Source organism: Chrysochloris asiatica, unplaced genomic scaffold (assembly GCF_000296735.1).
Source record: "Chrysochloris asiatica unplaced genomic scaffold, ChrAsi1.0 scaffold00011, whole genome shotgun sequence".
Taxonomy (NCBI): Eukaryota; Metazoa; Chordata; class Mammalia; order Afrosoricida; family Chrysochloridae; genus Chrysochloris; species Chrysochloris asiatica.
The window spans coordinates 3,738,481-3,745,642 of record NW_006408529.1 but is presented as its reverse complement, the minus strand read 5'-3'; the positions used below and the strand labels follow the sequence as shown (position 1 = coordinate 3,745,642).

Below are 7,162 nucleotides of genomic sequence, written 5' to 3'. Positions count from 1 at the left end.
TTTGGATGCCTTTAATTACCCCATCTTGTCTTATAGCTCTGGCTAAAACTTCCAGCACAATATTGAAGAGGAGTGGTGATAATGGGCATCCTTGTCTGGTTCCTGTTCGCAAAGAGAAGGCTTTCAGTTTTTCTCCATTGAGAGTGATGTTGGTTGTTGGTTTTGTATGTATGCTCTTAGTTATGTTGAGGAATTTCACTTCAATTCAAGTCTTTGTTGAGTGTTTTTATCAGGAATGGATGTTGGATTTTGTGAAATGCTGTTTCTTCTTTAATCAATAAGATCATGAGGTTCTTTTCCATTTTTTAAAAAAAAATTTATATTGGATTACATTGACTTTTTTCTAATGTTGAACCATCCTGGCATCCCTTATATGAATCCCACTTGGTCATGATGTATTAATTTTTTGATATGTTGTTGAATTCTGTTGGCTAGGATCTTGTTAATAATTTTTGCATTGATGTTCATGGGGGATATTGGTCTATAATTTTCTTTTTTAGTAATGTCCTTCCCTGGTTTTGGTATGAGGGTTATGCTTGTTTCATAAAATGTATAAGGGAGTTTTTCATTCTTTTCTATATTCTGGAATGATTGTAGTATAACTGGTGATAGCTTTTCCAAGAATGTTTGGTAAAACTCACTAGTAAAGCCATCTTGACCTGGACTTTTTTTGTTTGAGAGATTGTCGATGACCTAATCAATTTATTCTTTTGTTATAGGTCTCTTCAAGTTTTCTACTATACTCAGCTTAAGTTTAGGTAGGTTTTGTTTTTTAAAAAATGTATCCATCTCTTCTAGATTTTCAAATTTGGGGAGTACAACTCTTCATAGTATTCTGTTATTATCCTTTTCATTTCTATTGGTTCTGTTTTGACATCACCCATGTGGTTTCTTATGCATGTTATTTGTGTCTTCTCCCTCTTTTCTTGTGTTAGAATTGCCAATGGCTTTCAGTTTTATTAATCCTTTGAAGAACCAGCTTCTTATCCTGTTGATTCTATCTATAGTTTTTCTGTTTTCTCTCTCATTTATTTCTGCTCTAATCTTTATTATTTCTTTTATTCTGTTGACTGTAGGTTTATTTTGCTGGTCTGTTTCTAATTGTTGGAGATGTCATGATAAAGCAATCAAGAGAAGGCCACAGCCATCTTGAGAAGGGAGCAGCCATCAAGAGAAGGTCTCAGCCACCTTGAGAATGGTGCAACCATCTTGAGAAGGGCATAGCCTTCTTGTGAAGAACAGTGAATATGACCACAGTACAGAAATGCCATCACAGAGACATGACTGATCTTCAAAGATAAAGATGTAAATAAAGTTTTATCCACCTATTTCCCTTTCTTTGTCTGCACACCACCACTCTGGTGACCAGAGGAAGTGCCTGAGTGAATGGACACCTCTCCCACCATTGAAGGGTTCTACTGCACACGCAAATGAATCTGTTCAGCTGTGAACTATCTCCCACTAGGAATAAACCCTGGACTATTTTGCTAGGGTTTTTTGCCTCCTTTTTATCCTAGAGTGGGCTCTTTCTCTCCCTATACTATGCAAGAAGAGACAGAAATTGTGGACATCTTGAGAAGCATGCAGCCATCTTGAGAAGGGCACAGCCATTTTGAGAAGAAAGCAGTCACCCTGAGAAGGGCACATTCTATGTCTTTCTTTAATTCTAGTAAGGTTTGTCTTACATATTTTGGGGCTCTTTCATTGGGATTGTGGATATTTATTATAGTTATGTTATCTTGTTCAATTGTCCCGTTTATCATGAGATGGTGTCCATCTTTATCTTTTATGCTGGTTTTTCCCTTAAATTTTATTTTATCAGAGAGTCGTATAGCCACTCCTGCTCATTTTTTATTACAATTAGCTTGGTATATTTTGTCCATATAAATTCTACATAAGTCAAATTGATTTTTAAATATCAAAATAGAGTAGAAAGAGTGGTCATTGTAGAGTTAAATTCTTATAAGTATCAAGTATGCATTATTTGGATAATTATAAATTCCTTCTCTAATATTTCCTGTAGCTACTACTTTAATTCAAATATCTCAGATCCTCAGACTTACCATTTATGATACAAATTAATCAAATCACAACATACCTTTTGAATGTTGATTGTTGTCTAATTGTTTTTTAAATATTTATATTGCCATTACTTCAGACTCTCTAATTCTCCCTGTGCCTCAAACTCTCTCTGCTTTGTTTTGCACTCAAATCTGAACACAGTTCCCTCACTTTCAATTCCTTTGTCAATCACTGTACAGTTAATTATAACTTGTAGAGACCCATGTTGTCTGAGTAGAACTGTGTTCCATAAGGTTTTCAATGGTAGCTCTGAGTGGATTCTATCCTCTAACATTTCAGATAGCAGTTGGACACATTAAACCCTTTACACCACTCAAGGACTCTTCAGTTCCTCAGGCACCGTAAACACAATGCAATGATGGAAAAAGATTTTACTGAACACTTACAGATAATGAAGTAGATTAAGACTCAAATGAAAGCACAACAAAAAAAGTTGAATATTCAATATCATCATTATTATTTTAAATTCCTGAACTTTTTTTGCCTCTTGTGTCTTCATCCCCACAACTCACCACCATACTGTTGTAGCCCATTCTCCCATATCTTCACATTTTTTTCCATATCTCTTGGGCAACTGTGGAGAAACTCAAAATATCTGCTAATATATTATGAAGAACAATTTATTTAACTTTTTTCTCAACCTTTCTTTCAAAGCACATGACCATTCAACAAACAAATAACCTTCTGCTTATACATAGAGTCCTCACATTTAATAACATATCCTTTAAAATGACAAAAATTATAATATTTCATTAATACTTTCAAAACACAATTTATTTTGTGGCAAAATGCAATATAAATGTAGTCCTTACGAAAATCCCCACATAATAGTAAAATGGAAGATTTATAGTTTTTCTTTTCAAAGCAACCCCCTGTAGGCATTATCTCATATAATTACCATTGATACATTCTCACTGGTACATGTAAAAACCAAGGTGACTAAAAATGTTTACTAAGTTAAATAATAATAATATAAAAAAGGAATAAAAACTCAGTTATTCCAAATCATCAATGTTTAAGAGAAGAAATCAATTACTTGGACTAAGAGTCTGATATCAGGGAAATTTTAGAACAATTAATACTTAGTGTTTCAAGAAGGAAAACAACAGCAACAACAATTAGCTGTAGAGAAACCAAGCAGTGTAAAGAAGGATATAGAGAAAAGAGAAAATCTATTATATTAAGAACCTGATTGTATCCATAGCAGACACATTTAGAAATATGTTTCTAGTTTGTAATGACCCCCTTCCTTTGAGAATCCCTCCTCATTCACCTGTCAAATATGGTTGGGTGCTTTCAGTTAGACTTACATTATGGCCCATTAGTCATAGTTTGTGACCCATGTACCTGTGGATATAATCCCTTTTAGGTTTTCTTTGTTGTATTAATGAGGCCATATCTGGCACTGTGGGATAAAGTACTGAACCACAAGGCTATTTTGAATCACAAGGTGGGCAGTTTAAACTCACCAGTCTATCCTCAAAAACTCTATACAGAGTTGCTATGAGTAAGAACAAATTAAAGGTCACTTAACAACAACAAATGAATTAGAAGTAGGTTGCTCTGAGTCAGAATTGACTCAAAGGCACTTAACAACAACAAATAAACAAAAGTTAAAAATAACACAAAGACAAACATAGAACACCTAGGTAAAGAAAATCATAGACACCATGATAAATTTCCCAAGTTTAATTTTATAGGACACAGAGACACAAAGGAATTTCCTTCCACAACCACAACTGTGGGCAGCCCTGTGTCACATACACATGCTGGGCCTATAGAAAGCAGGGAGGAGACTATTACAGATAGAAAAACTAACAGACTGTTTCTGATGCTCCCAGTGTATGACATCACAACCAGGAGATCATTAAGGGGTGTGCCCAAGAAAGTTTCTGCTAAAGCCTGCTCAAGAAAGTCGCCCAAAACCCACTCTGAAATATACTCTGCTACTAACTCTGGCAGTTTGGTTGTCAGAGGTGCATAAGGTACTCTGGAAAAAACTGGCATTTGAACACTTTAATCTTAAACCTAGGCACTAAAAGCTCTACCTGGCTCTTTTTTTTTTTTTCTGAGACATGCAGAGTTTTTATTGATCTTGTTAAGTTGTTAATACTGAATTTTTAGCTGGAGAACAGAGTTGGAGAAGAGAGTTGCATGTAGGGTTATTAGTGCATTTGGGTAGGTGGGCACAACATCGAGGACACAGTAGGTTACTCAGTACAGAATGTCTAACTTTCTCAAAAAGCCAACTTGTGGTACAGTAGCCTTTGACCACTGCCATTTCATGTAGGAGTCTGCATTTGGATTTGGGATTGTAGTTACACATTATTGTTAATTAAGGATCTCAAATCACCTTTTTTTTTTGGTTGCCGGATTCAGGTATCATGAAAGGTGATAACTGGCTGCAGTTGTTCATAGGCAAAAGCCTTCAGATTTCATGTTTTACAACATCTTTAAATTCACCCACTTGTGGTTTTCTGTTAAAACAAAACTAGGAAACCCAGACACTAAATAAACTGGAGTATCAATGCAAGAGTCTAGTTATTTAATATTGGATTATTTCGATAATTTATAATTGTTAAACTCCAAACCAGTCTCTTCATTGTGTATGTCCAAATCAAAATTGCCAATATAAAAATGTCTAAAACAAGACTTCTAAAACTGATTTTTGTTGTTGTTTGTTGTTGTTGTGCCATCAAGTCAGTTGCAACCCATAGCGGCCCTGTATAAAGTTTCCAATTAGCAGCTGGTGAACTTGAACTACCAACCTTGCAATTCAAACCAACTTTGCAGCCACAGTGCCATACCAGGACTCCAAAACTGATTATAATGCAACATTTCCTACCTCAAGGAACTGTACAGTCTACACAAAATATATTCATTTGCTCATGCATTTTCTCAATCTTATTTAAAATGTACACTCTTTGTAGCCATGAAATATGACATATTAAATCAGTGCTACTATTATGCTGTTCAAATCTGAAGTTTCCTCTGCTTTATGAGCATTTTAATGAGAGTAGTTTATTAATGACTCTTCTAGTAATTGCCAATTTACCTCAGATGTACAATGACTTTTTGTCATAAATATTTGCTGCTTTATTATCTATCACATAGTTTTATAACTAAATTTTGTTTCTTATAAATTGTGCTTTAAGGAGTTAATGCATATAAATATTCTTACAGAGTGCCTGCCATATGTAGAAATAGTTATTTCTATTATGAGCTCTTAGCAATAAGAAATCAGTATTACTGACCCTTCATTTAATAAACTTTTTTGATAACTGTTATTCACTTGTCACTTTGCCCTTAGAGATGATCTCTACTCCCAAGGAATTTACATTGTAGGGAGGTTCATTAATATTACATTTTATTATGGAATGCACCTCTTACCAATGTATTCTCTTTTTAATTCTTTAAATTATGTTTTGTCTGTCAATAATGCAAATGATGCTTATCTTTCATCTTGTTCATCTTAATAGTTCTTTGTCCTTCTTTTACAACTTTCAGTGTAACAATGTTTCAGATTTATTATGGTAGCATATAACTGAAATTGCCCTTTTTTTTTTTTTTAGGATTATAAAACATTTTTGTTTCAGTAGGGGACTTCATGCTATTAACATTTAAAGCAAAAACTGATGTTCTTGGTTGTATTTTTAACATCTTGTTCTATACTTTTGGTTTCTATTTTTTATTTCTAGTCTATGATTATATGTGCTAAGCTAGTATTTTGTTTACAATGATATGAAATACAGATATGCTTTTTAAAATTCCACTGCTATTTGCCTCTATTTTTTTTTGCCACAAGCTGTATGAATTTGCTTCTCATTACATGAAAGCTAAACAAGCAGACAATAATTTTGACCTCTTTTCCCTCATTCTGCAGAAAAAAATAAGATGTCTTTGATTTTTGTAGCATTCACCCATTTCTAAATTTTTGGTCAATTCTATCTTCAATTAGCATTGCAAATAATTGCTGCTATGTTTTAAGACAACACTTCATCTGTCCGTCTGTATTACTGTCGTGGCTTGAATGTTGCTGTAATACTGGAAATGATGCCATTGGTCTTTCCAATATTTCAGGGTCACCAGTGGTGGACAGGTTTCAACAGAGCTTCTAGACTAAACTGACTATAAAGAAAGTGAGGCAGAATACTTCTAAGGAGTTAGCCACTAAAAACTGTATGAATAGCAGCAGTACACTATCAGATGTAGTGTCACTCAAGTTGGAAGTTACTCAAAATACAACTGTAATACAAACTGAAATGCTCAGCAAACTTATGCAGCACTGGAGACACTTACTCATCTATGTAAGTAAATTTAGATGGCAGCTAACTGGCCACTCAACTGGAGCCCATTCATATGTCCATTCCGAAGGTTAGTGGCCCAACAGAATGGATAAATTATTGAGCAATATCAGCACTATCACATACAAGTAAAATTTTGCTGAACATAATTTTTAAATGTTTGCAGTAATACATCCACAGGGAGATACCCAGAAATTCAAGCCCAAATCAGAAGAGGACATGAAAGGGGGATATCACTGTTCACATCAGATGGGTAGTGGCTGGAAGCAGAGGATACAAGAAAGATGTTTACTTGTGCTTCATTGATTATGTAAAGTCATTCAACTGTGTAGATCATGAGTAACTATGGATTACATTGTGAAAATGGGAATTCTAAAAACTCTTAAATGAGTCCATGTGGAACCTATACATAGAACAAGAGGTAGGATAGTCATTTGAATAAGTCAAATGGATACTGAGTGGTTTCAGATCAAAATAAGTTTGTATCCTTTCACCATATTTATTCAATCTATGTACTGAGTAAATAAACAAAGAAGTTGGAGTATATAAAGAAGATCATGACATTGGGGTGGAGGAAGACTCATTGACAACCTATAATAAATCCATGACCCAACCTTGCTGTGACAACAAGAAGGACTTAATGCAATTACTGATGAAGAACAAAGATTACAGCCTTCACTGTGGATTAAAACTAAATGCTAATCCTCACCACTGGACCAATAAACAACATTCTTATCAACGGAGAAAAGATTGAAGTTGTCAAGGATTTCATTCTT

The 7,162-nt window shown here is 34.4% G+C and overlaps 1 pseudogene; it reads left to right on the top strand.

Moving 5' to 3' along the window:
* LOC102823638 overlaps positions 1–7,162 on the top strand; it is a 75,422-nt pseudogene that overhangs the window by 66,341 nt on the left and 1,919 nt on the right.